This window comes from Petaurus breviceps, unplaced genomic scaffold, assembly GCF_028583685.1.
Source record: "Petaurus breviceps papuanus isolate PSGF00001 unplaced genomic scaffold, PetGlider_PUasm1.0 90760, whole genome shotgun sequence".
NCBI lineage: Eukaryota > Metazoa > Chordata > Mammalia > Diprotodontia > Petauridae > Petaurus > Petaurus breviceps.
In genome coordinates, this window is record NW_027187338.1 from 10,382,517 (window position 1) to 10,397,701 (window position 15,185).

The window sequence follows — 15,185 nt, forward strand, 5'->3', positions numbered from 1 at the left end:
ATTTGCCATTTTCATTTCTTCATCTTTATCAGTCTAATGGGTACAAGGTGATACCTGAGCTGTTTTAATTTGCATTTCTCTAATTATTAGTGATTTAGAGCATTTTTTTCATAAAGCTATTTATAGCTTGCATTTTTTCTTCTGAAAACTGCCTATTCATATCCTTGGTTTATCAGCTGGAGAGGAGAAAAGCTGGAGGAGATCAGGCTATTATAGTAGTATAGGCTAAGGAAATTGAAGGCTTAAGAGAAGGAAAAGGGAAAGAATAAGCATTTATTGAGTGCCTATCATGCCCTAGGTACTGTGCTAAGTGCTTTACAAATGCTATCTCATTTGATCCTCACAACAACTCTCTGGGGCAGATTTAAAAGACCATCTTGTTAGTAAGAATGGATTAGAGGGACCAGATGACAGAGAGTTTGTGGAGGTAGAATAACAAGAATTTGTCAATTTATTGGATGTTAAGTTAAAGAAAAGTGCCAGAACAGACTCTGGGGATTTGAACCTGGTTTACTGGGAGGATTGAGGTATCCACAAAAACAGGAAATTGGGAAAAGGAAAGATTAGGAAGAAAATTAGGTCAGTTTTGATATGTTGAGTCTAGGGTGCCAATGGAATATTTCAGTAGGGAGCATCATCAGTCAGTCAGAGATATAGAGATCAGAGAGAAATTGAGGTTGTGTAGATCAATTTGGGTAGGTAGGTAATCACTGAACCCATCGTTTCCAGGAGGACTCCAAGAACTATATAATGACCCAGTGAAGTTGCACGGCAAGGGGTAAGCAATTTGTAGAATTCTAGACCTTGAGACTCAATTGGATTAAATGAAGCACAGTGTGGCTGTATGGGAATTTCAGCTAAGGATTTTTAAGGCAGTCACAGTCTTATATTTCCTTGCACAAGTCACAATATTTCTGGGGTTAAATTTCCTTAAGTGAAAAATGAGTGATTTGGACTAGGTGACATTAAGAGTCTTTTCCAACTCTAGATGGAAAATCTTATGATTGCCCTTATTGCATTGTAATAGAATAGTTTTTAAGTGCCCAAATGCTTTTTTTTGTTTTAAAAGCTAGTACATTTGATCCTTTCAATATCAGAAATCTAAATAAGAGTTATCATAAGTGGTCAAAGAAAATTGAGTTTTCAAAAGAAGAAATATGAGTTATAAGGGACCAACTAAAAACACTAAAAGTAGGGATTAATAAATCATAACCACTCAGAGGACTGACTTGAGACCATTCAAATTGCTGCAGATAATAACTGGGAAAAATCTATGCTGGAGAGATTTTGGGAAGACAAGTACATTGTTAGTGGATCTATGAATTGGTACAAGAACTGTAGATAACAATTAGAATACATCACAAAAATGCATAAACTCTTCATATTCTTGTCTCCCTGATCCCATTACTGTGAATATACTCCAAGAAGGTCAAAGACAAAAACATAGGTCCAATATATACTATAATTGTTCATATGATCAATGCTGTGGAGTAAAGAACTGGAAATAAAACAGTTGCCCTTGGATTAGGAATGGATGAACAGAATGTAATATATGAATGTCATGGAATATGACTGTGTATTAAGAAATGATGAATGAGGTCAGTTCAGAGAAGTGGGGGAAGATTCACATGAACTGAAAGAGTTAAAAAGTGGAACCAGACGATGGATACACATGATGATAAGGATGTAAATTAAAAGATAAGTCAAGCAAAGCTGAACTCTGAGTAATTGAAAAACCAATAATCATCTGGGAGATCAGATATTGAAATATCCCATTTTGACTTCTCTGGCTTCCTTCAAGATCCAGCTAAATTTCTACTTTCTACTGGAAGTCTTTCCATATTCCTCCTTAATGTTAAGGTTTTCCCTTGATGATTATCTCCATTTTATCCTGATCTTGTCTCTCCCATGAGACAATGAGTCCTTTGAGAGCTTTTTTTTTTTTTAATCTCTAGCTGGTGCCTAGAATAATGTTGCGCTGTCATGTTCCATTTGGGTCCAACTCTTCATGGCCCCATGTGGAGTTTTCTTGGCAAAGATACTCTAATGGTTTCCTGTTTCTTTCTCCAGCTCTTTTTATAGATGAGGAAACTGAAGCAAACAGGGGTAAGTGATTTGCCTAGGATCGTGCAGCTAGCAAGTATCTCAGGCTAAATTTGAATCCAAGAACAGGAGTCTGTGACTCCAGGCCCAGCACTTTATCCACTGAACCTCCTAGATTCCTATCCTAGAATATGGTAAGTGCTTACTAAATGCTTATTGGCTGACTGACTTGTCTTTCTTCTTTTGACAGAAAGTCTATTAAGACTGAAAGGCTTTATGGCCCACTACATGCTTTTGGACAGCTCTCTGGCTGATCTGTTTCTGGAACCCACCTTTCAACACCTTTAGGAAGTCTATGGTCGATGGCTTGATCAACAGCTTGAGGAAAGCAAAGACCGACCCAGCCATTGTCATCTGTGGAGCAGATGGAAAGTTCTCTACAGGTGCTGATATTTGAGGTTTTAGCTCCCCCCAAAGGCCAGCCAGTTCATTAGACACACCAGGTTGATAGTATACAGAACACTGAGAAGCCTTCAGTGGCTGCCATCCAGGCCCTGGCTCTGGGAGGAAGCCTGGAATTGGCACTAGGTTGTCACTACAGGATTGCTGATGCCAAGGCTCTAGCTGGTTTCCCAGAGGTCATCCTTGGATTTCTCCCTGGTGCAAGAGGGACCCAGCTTCTCCCCAGGCTCATTGGGATGCCTGCTTCCTTTGACCTGATTACCTCAGGGGGACATGCTCTGGCTCCTGAATAACTCCAATTGGGATACTGGGCAAAATTGTGAACTCTGATCCAATTAAGGAAGCAATCAAGTTGGCTAAAAAAGTTTCAGGTCAGACTGTAGGTTCTCAGAGACCCATGATGAGGCAGGTCCAGAAACTGCCAGATATGGACATGATTTTCCAGGAAACCCTGCTCAAGATGAAGAAATATTACCCAGGATGTATTTCTCAGGAGGTCTGTGTCCAAGCCATTCAGGCTGCTGTCCAATATACCTACGATGAAGGAAAAGAAAAAGAGAAAGAAATGTTCCTGTACCTTCTGAGTACAGGACAAGTTAGAGCCCTACAGTATGTCTTCTGTGCTGAGAAATCTGTGGGGAAGTAGTCAATTCCCTCTGGAACAATGGGAAGAGGCATCATCATCTGTCCGATGAGGGCCAACATCCCAATTATTGCCATGTAACAGAATGAGAAGCAGTTAGATCAGGTAAAAAAAAAGGTGATTGCCTCCTTCTTAGAACAAGAAGCCTCCAAACGAAAGCAGAGTGGCCAGGAGTGGAAACAGCCAAGGCTCCAATTCAGCACTTCCCTGGATGAGGTAGCAGGTGTGGATTTAATGATAGAGGCTGTATTTGAGGAAATCAGGCTGAAGGAACAGGTCTTCAGCAAATTGTCAGCTAGATCCAAGCCTTCAGCCTTTCTGTGCACCAATACTTTGGCCTTGGATGTCAGTGAGATTGCTTTGTCCATGAGCTGTCCTTGGCAGGTCATTGGCACCCATTTCTTTGCCCATGCTCATGTTATGAATTTATTGGAGATCATTCCTAGCCATTATTCATCTCCTACTACCATTGCCACCGTCATGAGCTTGGCAACAACCGTGCATAAGGTTGGTGCTGTTGGAAATTGCTTTGGATTTGTTGGCAATCAAATGCTGCATTCTTTCTATGAACAGAATAATTTCTTAATAGAAGATGGTCGCCAGCCAGAGGAAGTTGATCAAGTTCTTGAAGAGTTGGTTTCAGAATGGGTCCTTTTTGAGTGTCACATCTGTCTGGGTTAGATGTGGGTTGGAATTTATGGAAGAATCAAGGCCTCACAGGACCTGCATTAGCTCCAGAAACACCTATGCACCAATGTGGTGGCAAAAGGTATTGTCTAATTCCTGATATTCTGTGTGAACATGGAAGACTTGACCAGAAGACTGGCAAGGCTGTTATTTATATGACAAATCAATGGGCAAGATTCACAGACTGGATCCCTGGATTTCCAGATTCTTAATCTGAGTACAGGCAGAGCCATCATATTGAGCCATGGGTCATCATGCCAGATGAAATCCTGGAGCACATGGTATATTCCCTCATTAATAAAGGCTTTCATATTTTAGAAGAAGGCATGGCTGCTGGCCCCAAACACATTGATATAATCTACAATAATGGTTATAAATGGCCAAGGCACAGAGATGGACTCATGTTCTATGCCTCCATGGTGGGACTACCCATGGTGGTTGAGAAATTACAGAAATATTACCAGAAGAATCTGGACATCCCCAAGTTGGAACCCCGTGATCTTCTGAAGAAATTGGCCTCCCAGGGGAAGCCTCCTCTTCAGGATTGGCAGAGCTTTTTTGACGGGGCTTCAGAGCAGCAAACTGATTTCATTCAGGCTCCCCAGGTGAGGCCTTCCACCCACTAAATTCAGGCAAACATTGTTGAAATAAATCAAAACTCAATAAAAGGCTTTTAAAACTCTTGCAAAGTAAAATCCATGGGGAAAATTATGGGTATGGGGACCCCTTCTGTGGGGTTGCTTCTGTAGGGTGACATATTATTGAGTCAAATGCTATGCACAGTTTAGTAACATTGGGGACATAGTTCCAAATTGCTTTCCAGAATTAAGACACCTTTTAAATACAAATATTCTTCTGGTGTTGCTATATGGATACAAGCTGTGATATACCAGTCTTCAAAAATTTAAAGTTGTGAGAAGAGTGAATTGATCCCATATAATTTTCTTATTGATCCATTCTGTAACTGCTTAAGCCTTGGTGCTCTGTCTCTGAACTTGGTTCAGAATTCAGCTAGTCTGTAATGGGTTTAGTTTAAAAAAAATTCAGCTCTCCCACTAATTATAGATCTATTCTTGAGAGCCACAGCATTCTTTAACCTTCCCACAAATGAACATTTACTCACAAATTTAACTGTCTCCCTCGGCTGCTTCCTCTCCTCCCTCCAACTCTAACTGCTCTGACTCCCAACTTCCTATGGGCTCTGCCCCACCCTTCAGCAAACTCCTCCCACCACAGGCTCCATTTGATTACATTCAACCTATTAGGGGGAAGGGTATATATTCAAAGCTGGGAAGGTCTTCAAATTCCTTTAGGATTATTAAGGGACAGGGAAGATCTTCAAATTCCCATCATTTGTCCTGTTGTGAGCTCCAGCCCTTTAATGAACCAGCTCCACTCCACACTATATTCCTAAATCCCTTAATTCCTCAACCTGATCATACTTTGGCAAAAACCAACCTTGAGTTACTCCCAGATCTGTGTTCTTTTTTCCTACTGACTTGTCAAGTAGAGGACTGAAAATTTACAGGTTTTCAGAATTAGCTCTGAAAACAGCTGCACAAAAAACCCTAAAGCTTGAGACAGTTCATCCTCCATTCCAGAAGCAGAGTCCCTCTTTAGCATAAAGTTAAAAGTCAATAAGTAGGCTAGAAAAATGAACAAACAACAACAAAAACATCCTGACCATAGAAAGGTACTATGAAAGATCAAACTCAGAAAAAGACAACAAAAAGACTCAGAAAAAAAAATCAAAACTCCTACATCCAAAGCCTCAAAGAAAAATATGAGCTATTCTCACACCAAAAAAAAATTCTACAAGAGCTCAAAAAGGCTTTTTAAAATCAAATTAGAGGGGTGGCAAAGTGGCACAGTGAATAGTACACTGGCTCTGGAGTTAGGAGAACCTGAGTTCAAATCTGGCCTAAGACACTTAACACTTACTAGCCATGTGACCTTGGGCAAGTCACTTAACCCCAATTGCCCTGCCTTCCCCCCTCCAAAAAAAAAGCAACAAAAAATCAAATTAGAGAGGGAGAGGAAAATTTGGGAAAAGAAGTGAGAGTGATGTGAGAAAATCATGAGCAAAGAGTCAGTGACTTGGTAAAGGATGTACAAAAAATACTGAAGAAAATAAGACCTTAAAAAACAGAATAGGCAAAATGGTAAAGAAGTCACAAAAACCCAATGGAGAAAAGAACACCTTAAAAGGCAGAATAAACCAACTGGGAAAAGTACAAAAAATTCACTGAGGAAAGTTAGAATTTAGCAAGTGGAAGCTAATGATTTTATGAGACATAAAGGGAAAATTAAAACCAAAAGAATGAAAAAATAGAAGAAAATATAAAATATTTCGTTGGAGAAAAAACAACTGACTCTGAAAATAGATCAAGGAAAGAGAATTTTAAAAGTATTGGACTACCTGAAAGCCATAGTAAAAAAATAAAGAACCTAGACATCATCTTACAAGTAATTATCAAGGAGTACTACCCTGATAGTCTAGAACCAGAAGATAAAACAGAAATGGAAAGAATCCACCGATCACCTCCTGAAAAACATCCCTAAATGAAAACTCCCAGGAACACTATAGCCAAATTCCAGAGCTCCTAGATCAAGGAAAGAATATTGCAAGCAACCAGAAAGAAATGATTCAAATGTCATGGAGCCACAGTCAGGATAACGCAAGATTTAGCAGCGTCTACATTAAAGGATCAGAGGGCTTGGAATATGATATTCCAGAGGGCAAAAGTGACAGGATTACAACCAAGAATCACCTACCCAGCAAAACTGAGTATAATCCTTCAGAAGGGAAAATGGATACTCAAAGAAATAAAGGACTTTTAAGCATTCCTGAGGAAAAGACCAGAGCTGAATAGAAAATTTGACTTTTAAATACAAGACTTAAGAGGAGCATAAAAAAGCAAACAGAAAAGTGAAATCATAATGGATTCAATAAGGTTACACTGCTTACATTCCTACATGGGAAGATACTTGCAACTCCTAAGAACTTTCTCATGATTAGGGCAGTTAGAAGAGATATACATAGACTGAGGGCAAGGGTGTGATAGGATGATATCTAAAAAAGTGAAATTAAGAGGTGAGAAAAAGGAATGCACTGGAAGAAGTGGAAAGGGAGAGGTAGAATAGGGTATATTATTTCACACAAAAGGGGCACAAAAGAGTTTTTATAGTGGAGGGAAAGATAGAAGAGGGAGGAATGCATGAACCTTACTCTCATCAGATTTGTCTCAAAGAGGGAATAACATACACACTCAGTTGGGAATAGAAATTTATTTTATTTTACAGGAAAGTAGGAGGGACAGGGGATAAGAGAAATGGGGGTGTTGATAGAAGGGAGGGCAGATTGGGGGAGGTGGTAGTCAGAAGCAAAACATTTTTTAGTATGGACATGGTGAAAGGAGAGGCAGTAGGATAAACAAGGGAGTGGAAATAGAATAGTATCAGTATTATTAGTATTCATAACTGTGAAAAAATTTGCAGCAAGTTTCTATGATAAATACCCCATTTTTCAAATATTTTTTTAAAAAGCCATTCCTCAATTGATAATGGTCAAAGGATATGAATAGAAAGTTCAGATGAAGTAATCAAAACTATCTATTGTTATTTGAAAAATACTCTAAATCATTATTTATTAGAGAAAAGCACATTAAAGCAACTCTGTGCTATCACCCCCACACATATCAGATTGGTGAATATGACAGAAAAGGAAAATGACAAATTTTAAGGGGATGTGGGAAAATTGAGATACTAAAGCACTGTTGGCGGAGTTGTATACTGATTCAATCATTCTGGAAAACAATTTGGAACTATACCCAAAGGACTATAAAATCATGAATACTCGTTGATCCAGCAATACAACTAATAGGTTTGTATTCCAAAGAAATAAAAAACAAAAGGAAAAGGACCTATCTGTACACAAATATTTATAGCAACTCTTTTAGTGATGACAAAGAATTGAAAATTGAGGGGATGCCCATCAGTTGGGGAATGGCTAAACAAGTTGTGACATATGATTGTCATAGAATACTATTGTGCTATGAGAAATGATGAATAAGATGCTCTCAGAAAAACCTAGAAAGACCTGCTTGAACTGATACAAAGTGAAATGAGCAGAACCAGGAGAACATTTACAGAGTAACAAGCAATATTGTAAGAATGATCAACTATGAAATACTTAGTTATTCTCAGCAATAAAACAAAAGACAATTCCAAAAGACTTATGATGAAAAGATGCTCTTTATCTCCAGAGAAAGAATTGATGGAGTCTAAATGCAGATCCAAGCATACTTTTTCTTTGCTTTCTTTATTTTTCTTGTTTGTTTGTGGGTTTTCTTCCATAACATGACTGCACATCTGTAACCTATTTCAAGTTACTTGTCTTTTCAATGATGAGGGGGGGAGGAAGGAATGATAGAATTTGGAACTCAAAATTTTTTTAAAAGAATGTTTAAATTGTTTTTGCATGCAATTGGGGAAAAATGAAAGGTTAAACAATAAAAAACTTAATTAGATATTTTCATTCTTGCTATTATCTTATATCTCTCATTCTCTTCTCATCTAAATTTGAAAAAGATTTCTACACTTTCCCTCCTCTCATTATCTTCTAAACCCTCTGAAATCTGGCTTCTAACCTTATTATTTAACTGAAACTATTCTCTCTAAAGTTCCCAATGACCAACTTGCCAACTCTAAGTGTATCTTTGTACTTGTCATCTTTCTTGATCTCTCTGTAGTATTTGTCACTCTAAATTACCTTCTCTTTCTGGATACTCTCTCTTCTTTGTGTTTTTCCTCTTTTCATTCTCCTAATACCTGTCTGAAAACACCTTGTCATTCTTCTTTTCTGGATCTTCATTCATGTCACAGAGACTTACTGTTAATCCCCCAAAGCTTTGTCCTAGGCCTTCTCTTCTCTCTCTATGCTCTCTCACTTGATAGTCTCATCTGACCTGAGTTAAATTATCATGTCTGTGTCAATGACTTACAGATTGATTTATCTATCCCTAGTCTTTTTCCTGAGCTGAAGTCCTGCCTGTAGAATACTGCAAACTGGATGGTCCCATAAGTATCTCAAAGCCAATATGTTAAAATCAGAACTGCTTATCTCTTCTCCCAAACATATATTTCTTCCTAAATTCCTAATTGCCACCAAATCTGTTGTTTCTACCTCCACAAAATGTCTTACATCTCTCACCTTTTCTCTGTTTATATGGCTAGCCTTAGTATCTTCTCCTCCCCTCCAAGCTGCTACTGTCTTCCCCTCAAATGTTACTTTAGATCTCCTTAATATGTATATTCCATGCTTCTCTGGATTCATCACAGTAATATTCCATTATATTCATGTACCACAATTTGTTTAGCCATTGCCTAGTCAATGGGGCATCTACTTTGCTTCCCATTCTTTGCCATCACCAAATGTGTTCTCACAAATATTTTTATCATATAGAGAGACTTTCTTCTTATCAATTGTCTCCTTTGAGTACAAGCTTATAAGTGGAAACTCTGGCCCAAGTGGTATGGACATTATATTCACTTTATTTGTATTATTCCAAATTATTTTCCAAAATGGTTGTCCTGATTCATAGATACATCAGCAATGCACTAGTGTGCCTATATTCCCATGATCTGTCCATTGTTGACTCTTCTCATTTTTGTCACCTTTTTCAATTTATAGTATGTGGGGTGGAACCTCAGAGTTGTTTTGATTTGCATTTCTCATATTACTAGTGATCTAGAGTGTTTTTATATGTGGTTGTTAAAAGTTTGTAATTCTTTTGGGGGAACTGTTTGCTCATATTCTTTGACCACTTGTTTATTGGAGGGGCCTTCTTGACTGACTGTATCAATGAAAGCAAAAGGGAAAGCACAATTAACACTTTCAGAATATATTCAGTTATCTGGCAAATGTCAATAGAATGACCTTGGGTTATTGTCTCAAGTGAGGAATCAAAAACCTGAAAGAGATACAGTCTTTCCCATTTTGAGATTTTACATATGAAATACTAATTCAGATTCCACAGAGGGGAAGAAATAAACTTCTAAATACTAAGATATAAAGAAGGTCTTATTTATCAATAATAGTATTGTAAAATGTAAATATGTATGCATTTATTCCATCACAAGAAATATTGATTTATTTCTATTTCTCAGAGTATGTATACATATATACACACATATATTATTTCTCACAGAGTTTATTGTATACAAAATAAAAACAAACATCATCATAAATTACATTATTAAATATTATAAAAACTATAGTGAGTGGAAGCTATGGAAAACATTATAGCTGTTAAAGATTTGTTAGTCTTATTATGGGCTTAATAAAAAGACACAAGAAAACATCCCTTTTCTTATTTGAAGAGATGTAGGGGACCGTGTGTGGAATGTTTTATATACTGTCAGACTTGGTTGATGTGTTGGTTAGTTTTGCTGTCCTAATTTATACTCCTTTTTTCTTCACTGTCATAAGGGATGGCTGTCTGAGTGCAAAATAGTGGAAGGATATATTGGAAGTAAAACTTATGTAAAAACAAAATATATCAACAATAATTTTAAAATAAAATAATTGTACCCACACTCTAGCACCAAAGTCTCAATTAAAAGTAACCCTAGAAGATGGTTGATTCTTCCCTCTTAGTTCCTCCCAATAATGAACTCAGAAGTTCTCAGGACCTAGTTTACAAAGTTGAAGAGAATTTCCTAGCAAACAAAACACTTAACTCAAACTTTTGGCATAGACTGTCAAGCATGAAGAAGATAAGGTGATCAACCATTTTCATCTCCTGAGAGAATCTTATATGTATTAAGGGAGCACAAAGAATAATTGGAATAGCCATTAATCCTAGCCAATTCTTCAAGAGAAGGACTAAGAGGAAGATCCATGAGCAGAGAGTGATGGACTTTGTTTCATTGAACTATATAGTGCTTTAGTGTATAGAACAATCAGCCTTAGGGAGAAGGGCAACCAATAATAGGAAGTCACAAAAATACCAGCAGTTTCACTGTATGCTAGTAAATACCTTTGCTAGAATAGACTAGTTTTCCTCACATTTTTGTAAAGATGTCCAATTACAATGCTTTCTCCAGGAGAAATATATTCTGTTAGTCTTTTCTACTAAAGCAATCAGCAGCATGGCCAGGAATAGCAGGGGTAAAACAATAGTTTTATGGTTCAGCACTGGGGCCATGGACAGCAGCACAGCCTCTGTAGCTGCTAGGCTGTGTACCTGCAGAGGAAGGAAGGATCGGTTTTGTCTTCCTCAAAGGATTTTACTTAGGTTGGCTGACTTTATAACTTTAAACAGTTTGAATTGTTCATAGGGAAAGGACATATATAACCTAGAAAAATCTCTGGCTCATGTGACAGGCGTAATTATATTCTTTCCACTTCCTGAAGAAAAATGTTCTCCCATGTGAAATGTGTCGTTGTTTCTTCTTAGGTATGCATTAACTACTGTGGGTGGAATCTGAAATGACTGAGGAAACTAAGCTATTGAGCATTTTGATTTATTAAGGCATGCAATCCAATTATACAACAAATTGAGTGTACCAGGCCTTCCTTAGTTTGGCACTGGATCCCTAATACAGGGGAAACAGAGTTTTGTGCATTAAAAGCAAACAACAGGATATAAACTGTGATACAAGACTGGGTAATCTGATTTTTAATTGGAGGAAAGATTAGAGGCTTTCTGAGTTGGGAGGGAGAGAGGTACAAACAGGTACAATACTTTGGAATTAGAAAAAGTGGATCCCCAATCCCCCAACCTCCAAGTGTCTATATTTAATCAAAGAAACAAGGAAACTGTAACTGATTGATCAACATGGGACCAGTTTCCAGATAAGACATATGGGTTGCTGTAATGGTAATAGGAATTTGAAGATCTTCCTTGCCCCCTTATAGGCTGAATATAATCACATGGAGCGCGTGGTGAGAAGAGTTTGCTGAAGGGTGGAGCAGATCCCACAGGAAGCTGGGAGTCAAAGCAGTTAGAGCTGGAGGGAGGAGAGAACACAGGCAAGGAGACAGCTAGACTTGTGAATATTTGTTTGCCCTCTACTGTGACAACTAGGCTTGTGAGTATTTGTGGGAAAGCTAAAGGATGGTTTGGTTCCCTGCTGTGCTATGGCGTATTAACTTCTTTGTTGCTATAACAGATTTGGTTTTCTGATGGGATTTGTCTCTCTGGTGTCTGAATGAATGCTTTGCTTCTGTCTTCTATATGGAGAATTGGTTATATTTTGCAATTGAGAACTATGCCAACATATTTATAATTGCTGTTGGCACTGTGAATATTGTGTTGGTACTACAGTTGTTTGTGATGTATAATTGTGAAAAATAACCTACTTACATTGATCTTTGGATCTGACTAAGTATCTGGGCAGCATAACCTAGATCCCTGGCCAAGGGTCTCTAAATAGAAGGTAGAGGGGTGTCCAGCTTCCAAGCCATGTAGAGCTATGTTTAAACAATGCAATAAATTTTTTTCGCAATTCTCATAATTGAATGAGGTCTTCTCACAAGAGAGAAATTGGACCAAACCCATAACTGAATAGAAAGGGAACTGAGCTAGATTCAGAATTGAGTCACAAGATGGAGTCAATATGGGTCACTCAGTTTCCACAATTCCCTCACAACCCACAGGGCAGCTAGTGGTAGAGTGTGTGAGTGAAGGGAAGCTGGTGGTAGAGTATGTACCTACACCACTTTTGGACATCTCCATTATGCCTTTCTTCTCCAGAAAATTTTTCATTTAGAAATCTTATCCTGCAACATTGAATCTGCCTCAGTTCTCACTCACATCTTATCAGGACTCTCTGCCCCGATAGCTGGACCCTTTGATTGGAGAGCAGGGCCATGCCTTCCTGAGTCTTTGCTCTGAATCTTTCACTTCTTCATCAGGAGATGGGTAGCATGTTTCCTCATTACTACTCTGGAATTGTGGTTGCTCATTACCCTGATTAGAATTCTTAAAAGCTTTTTTTTGCATTTATCATATTGCTATTATTGTATACACTGTCCTCTTGGTTCTTTTCAGTTTACTCTGTATCAGTTCAATTCTTCCCAGGTTTGTCTGAAACCATCTACTTCACCATATCTTATAGCACAATAGTATTACATCACATTCATATGCCATAATTTACTCAGCCATTCCCCAATTGATGGGCACCCACTCAGATTTAAATTCTTTATCACCTCAAAAAGAACTATAGATATTTTTGTACATCCTTAGAATTAATTTTGCTTAAGACTTATTCCCTCCCCCCAATTCATCTTTTTGACTTCTCTTTCCCTCTAGTTTTCCTCTCAAGTAAAATGTATTTCTGTATCCGTGTGTGTGTATGTGTGAGTGTGTGTGTATTTGTTCTTCCTTCCTTTGATCAGTCCAGATGAGAGTGAGGGTTAGGGGTTTAGTTACTTTACTACCCAACCATTCCTCCTTTTTTGTATAGATGGCCACTTGCACTGATTAGGTGAGATAGTTTTCCTTAACCTTACTTTCCCTTCCCTCCTCAATGTATTCCTCTTCTTTTTCCGTTCTTCTCTTAAGGTCATCAGAACATAAGAGAAACTCTTGTTTAATTAGACTACCTCTATGATAAGGTTCAGAGGGGACACATGTATCATCTCCCCATATTTGAATGTTAGTAATTTATCTCTGTTTAGTTCTTTATGATTGTTTATTCATGTTTACTTTTTTTATGTTTATCTTAACTCTTCTATTAGAGCTTCAAAGTTTTTACCCAGCTCTAATTTCTTCATCAAGAGTACTTCAAAGTCATCTATTTTGCTAAATGTCCATCCCCCCCCCCCATACAATTATACTCAATTTCCTGAGTAAGTTATTCTTGACTGCAAGCCTATGTAGACTATCATATTCCAAGCTGTTTCTTTATAATGATGTTTGCTAAATCATGAGTGATCCTTACTGGGGCTCTTTAGTACTTGAACTTTTTCTTTCTGGTTGCTTCCAGTAATGTTGTGTTATCATTTACCTTGGAGCTCTGGATTCCATCATATTTCTGGGAGTTTTCAGTTTCAGATTTCTTTCAGGAGATAACTGGTCAATTCTATTTCCACTTTGCTTTCTGGTTCTAAAACATCTGGGCAGTTTTCTTTTAAAATTTCTGGAAATAGGACATCTAGGCTCCTTTTTTGTCATGGCTTTCAGGTAGTCCAATGATTCTTATTTTTTTCACCTCAATTTGTTTTCCAAGTTAGTTATTTTTGCTATGAGATACTTTAGGTTTTCTTCTATTTTTCTGTCTTTTGACTTTGATATGTATTTCTTGGTGTCTTGTGGAGTCATTGGCTTATAGTGGGTCCATTTTAATTTTTAGGGATTTTGTTGCTTGGACAAAGCTTTGTACCTCTTGTGCCAAGATGTTCATTCTCTTTCAAATTATTTCCTACATCGGACTAATTTCTCTTCCTTTTTGCACTCTGGTACATTGATTTAATTTTAAAAACATTTCAACTCTCTCTTTAACTCTTGCTTCACCTCTTCTAGGAATTCTAGTTTAATTTGTGCTTTGGCTGTTTTTTCTTTGAAGATTAGTTTATAGATGTTTTGGAGTCATTCTCTTTTCTGGGTTTAGGTCTTGTGGCCCTGTTACCACAATAACTTTTTATGGTAGAATCCTTTGTTTGTTCATTCTTATGACTTCTTTCTAATTTCAGACTTGGTGTTAGGGGTGGTTTTGGGCACTGCTGGTAGGAAGGTATAGGCTGGTCCTGATGCTACTTTCTTGGGATTGGAGCATTGCATCATTCCAGGAGCTCAGGGACAGTTTAGGCTATTCAGAGTGACAGAAGACTCCCTTTTGGTCTAGAATTTTGGGTCTTTTGGTCTAGAATTCCTACCCTGGTTATTCCTCTTCAGGCTTCAGACAAGCTAGAAGTTGGAAGGAAGATTATTTTTTTCCAGAATAACTTGCTATAAATATTTTCCCTAGTTAATTACTTCTATCTTTATTTTAATTGCATTGATTTTGTTTAAGCAAAACTTTTAAAATTTCATACAATCAAAATTCCACATTTTACCTTGTGTGATCCTCTGTATCCCTTGTTTGGTCATGAATTCTTCCTCATCCAGAGATGTGAAAGGTAATTTCTTCCTTGATTCTCTAATTTGCTTGATGTTACCCTCAACGTCTAATCAATCTGTGTCTTGGTTCCTCATTGGTAAAATGAGAAATCAGATTAGATGATCTCTGATGTTTTTCTCATGTCTAAATCTTGTAATCCATTGGAAAAGATTGTCTCCAGAGAGGGTGGGAGGTGAAGTCTGGTGCCAGATGATAAGGGGAGGAATAGGGATGGAGTGTTAGG

The 15,185-nt window shown here is 37.7% G+C and overlaps 1 pseudogene; it reads left to right on the plus strand.

The window, feature by feature from the left end:
* Positions 1 to 2,319: 2,319 nt before the first annotated feature.
* On the plus strand, positions 2,320 to 4,444 carry LOC138146172 (peroxisomal bifunctional enzyme pseudogene; annotated as a pseudogene).
* Positions 4,445 to 15,185: the final 10,741 nt, after the last annotated feature.